Here is a 4,138-nt window from a genome sequence, read left to right on the forward strand (position 1 = left end):
CGGAATGCCTCCAACATTGTGCGCGTCGCAGCTAAATACTACCGGTCGATGAGGAAAACAGCAGATCCTCACAGCCTCAGCATAAATATAGCTGTGGACAAGATCACTGATGCCTGTTGTTCTTGCAAGGCTGGGTAAGTCGGGCATTCATGGTTTTGAGGGTTACTTTTGGAATCAGTGATTTCTGTTGTTGGCAAATGTTTGAGTGTGCCTAGGCCTGGTACTCGGTGTTAGCGCGGCTAACACGATTACAGTTTCGTAAAAAGCCTTTTCAGTTAAAATAAAATCTTTAATGCATGTCAGATACGGTACACATTGCATATTGATCTGTTCAGCTAATGTAAGACTGTAACAGACAGGCTTCAGGGTGTAGAAGTTGTATCGGTACTGCCATTATGCTGTACTTAGCTAAAAGGTTTTTATAATGGATGTGTTAATTATTGACTTTCTTTTTTTCATTCAGTAAACACAAAGAAAGCAAAGCAATAATACACCAGCACACACTCCTTTCATCTTATGACGGTTGAGCTGCAAATGCGGTCGTGTACAAGCTTTGATCCAAGCAAGGCATCCCGTTTCAGATTTTGGAAATCTGTGAATTTTAGTTCCACAAATACGATCAGATACCTGACATCGCCTGAACAGATTCCCCACTGACAGTGGAGAACCATTCTGACGCAAAAACTTTCTGCCGGTCTGCTAGTCCACAATGTACATTAGCATGTGTTTACTACTGTAGCTTGTGTTTGTGAGACGGTCACGCACGTAGTAGCTGCGCTGTGACGTGAAATGGGCATTAGCCAATGAAACGCGCCCCCTGTGGTAAGGTCCATAAGCATCATATGGTTAATCTAAAATTAGTTTCTAGATTTTAACTGAAAAGCAGGTAAAGTGTCCTCCACATTAAATTGCTGCCATGGCAAAAATGTTAAAAGGAGTTCAAGTACATTCAGACTTTAATCTAGAAGTACAGTTTCATACTGATGTTTTATTTACAATTAAATGTTTAATTCTTTAAAGCCATTCATACAGTGAAGAACTAAAAATACATTAAGACAATACACTTATAACCTTATGCTTAGCCTCACTTTTTAAAGTTGATCAGACTGTGTAGGAATTTAATTTAGTAAATTTGATATTCTGGTTTTCAGAGTTATAAATATGTTGAGACAGAGATTAATTTCTCTAAGCCACTATAAGATTAAAAAGACTGGCCTAAAACTGAAACCTATTCGTTATTGCTCTGACTCTACATTTAGCATAGTAACTAGAATTGTGAGAGAAAAGGCTGGATGAGTTTATCTCAACACCAAACACTGAGGAGGATGGTGGAGCAGGTCAACATCTCTTTAGGAGAACTGCAGCTAAGAGGAACATCCTGGAGTCATCATGTCTCCATAGCAACCATCAGACGCTACATTCACGAAAACTGGATGTCTGGTAGAAATAACACAAATAAATAATTTCCTGTAATCACTGTTGGAATCATCTGATCCATTTAACTACACAGCAAATGTGCAGCAACAGAGAGATATTTCATTAAACACATTTAAGAAATATAGATTTGGAGAAAATCATTTGCATGTTTCTAACTTGACAAAATTTGCCCATTTCCCTGTAGAACTGGTCTGGGTACCTGAACTAAAGAGATAACAATATAAATACATATTTTTTACTATATCTAATTGATCCCTCAGACCAATTTTATTTTTTGAACTTTAGCAATTAATTAAAATGCAGATTTTAAACTTTTAGCTTCGAATGAATTGATAGGATTACAGTTTTTATGTGCTCCATCAGGGCTGTTGAACCTACAGCGCCATACGTATTACTGGCTCACTTAATATAAGAAACAAAGATATATTGTTGTTACTTATTTCTTCCATTTGTTCTGAGCCCCCATGAAAAAAAACAAAGCTCATTCTGCGTCTCCCCCTCTCCTTCACAATACTCTCCACTGCTCTGATTTACAAAATCATGTGTGAGTTTACGAATTTACATCTTGTATTCCAGATTTCCATCATAACAATTAGAGTAATACAGGTTCTTCTAAAAAAATTAGCATATTGAGATAAAGTTAATTATTTTCCATAATGTAATGATAAAAATTAAACTGTCATATTTTAGATTCATTGCACACAAACTGAAATATTTCAGGTCTTTTATTGTTTTAATACTGATGATTTTGGCATACAGCTCATGAAAACCCAAAATTACCGTCTCAAAAAATTTGCATATTTCATCTGACCAATAAAAGAAATGTGTTTTAATACCAAAAAGGTCAACCTTCAAATAATTATGTTCAGTTATGCATTCAATGCTTGGTCAGGAATCCTTTTGCAGCCTTCAATGCGGTGTGGCATGGAGGCAATCAGCCTGTGGCACTGCTGAGGTGTTATGGAGCCCAGGATGCTTCGATGTCGGCTTTAAGCTCATCCAAAGTTTTGGGTCTTGCGTCTCTCAACTTTCTCTTCACAATATCCCACAGATTCTCTGTGGGGTTCAGGTCAGGAGAGTTGGCAGGCCAACTGAGTACAGTAACACCATGGTCAGTAATACCAGTGGTTTTGGCACTGTGAGCAGGTGCCAGGTTGTGCTGAAAAATGAAATTTTCATCTCCATAAAGATTTTCAGCAGATGGAAGCATGAAGTGCTCCAAAATCTCCTGATAGCTGCTGCATTGATCCTGCCCTTGATAAAACCCAGTGGACCAACACCAGCAGCTGACATGGCACCCAGACCATCACTGACTGTGGGTACTTGACACTGGACTTCTGGCATTTTGGCATTTCCTTCTCCCCAGTCTTCCTCCAGACTCTGGCACATTGATTTCCGAATGACATGCAAAATTTTCTTTCATCCGAAAAAGTACTTTGGACCACTGAACAACAGTCCAGTGCTGCTTCTCTGTAGCCCAGGTCAGACGCTTCTGCCGCTGTTTCTGGTTCAAAAGTGGCTTGACCTTTGACCTGGGGAATGCGGCACCTGTAGCCCATTTCCTGCACACGCCTGTGCACAGTGGCTCTGGATGTTTCTACTCCAGACTCAGTCCACTGCTTCCCCCAAGGTCTGGAATCGGCCCTTCTCCACAATCTTCCTCAGGGTCCGGTCACCTCTTCTCGTTGTGCAGCTTTTTCTGCCACACTTTCTCCTTCCCACAGACTTCCCACTGATGTGCCTTGATACAGCACTCTGGGAACAGCCTATTCATTCAGAAATTTTTTTCTGTGTCTCACCCTCTTGCTTGAGGATGTCAGTGATGGCCTTCTGGACAGCAGTCAGGTCGGCAGTCTGACCTATGATTGCAGTTTTGAGTAATGAACCAGGCTGGGAGTTTTTGAAAACCTCAGGAATCTTTTGCAGGTGTTTAGAGTTACTTTGTTGATTCAGATGATTAATGCGGTTAATTGCTCGTTCAGAGAACCTTTTCATGATATGCTAATTTTTTGAGACAGGGATTTTGGGTTTTCATGAGCTGTTTGCCAAAATCATCAGTATTAAAACAATAAAAGACCTGAAATATTTCAGTTTGTGTATTATGAATCTAAAATATATGACAGTTTAATTGTTATCATTACATTATGGAAAATAATGAACTTTATCACAATATGCTAATTATTTGAGAAGGACCTGTATATGTAGTCAGGCGGCTTGACTCAAACAGGTTTTCTCTTTGTGCTACCACGTTTGTGCTAGCCTCTGTAGCATCCGAGCTAGCAGCTAAATCAGTTCCTGTTTAGCAGCAGCTGGAGCAGCAGCAACTATCGCCGCTGACGGATCTCCGTCTGCAGTGAAATCATCAGCACCTTTATCCAGACCTACCGGAACTTTGTCTCTGCAGCTCCGAACCGACTACGTGTAGTTTAATTTGTGGTTTCCAGTCGATCCCCATCATCCTGCGCTGAGCATCGAGCTCTTCCTCGTAGCAAATGATGGTTTTTTCAACCTCTGTGAAGATTTCTTGAGCAGCAGCAGTCGCTCTCTGATAAACTCTCTGAGATGCTGAACTGAAGACATGTTTGCTGAAATACTGAGTTTCAATACAACAGTACAATCGACTTTCTGCTAATTCAACACACAATGCGCTGGAACATTTTACTTCCGCTAGAGGTCACACAGTTTTACTTCCGCCGGCAGT

At 40.3% G+C, this 4,138-nt stretch overlaps 1 long non-coding RNA gene across 1 annotated transcript in view; it reads left to right on the plus strand.

Annotated features, from left to right (window-relative positions):
* The window catches only part of LOC107834531 (uncharacterized), a 7,709-nt gene that overhangs the window by 795 nt on the left and 2,776 nt on the right, over nt 1-4,138 (plus strand). Inside the window, exon 2 of the long non-coding RNA XR_001660319.1 lies at nt 2,584-2,590. This is a non-coding gene — a long non-coding RNA (uncharacterized LOC107834531). The remainder of the gene's footprint in view (nt 1-2,583; nt 2,591-4,138) is intronic.

The sequence above is a fragment of the Poecilia formosa genome, unplaced genomic scaffold, assembly GCF_000485575.1.
Source record: "Poecilia formosa unplaced genomic scaffold, Poecilia_formosa-5.1.2 Scaffold653, whole genome shotgun sequence".
NCBI classification, from domain to species: Eukaryota; Metazoa; Chordata; class Actinopteri; order Cyprinodontiformes; family Poeciliidae; genus Poecilia; species Poecilia formosa.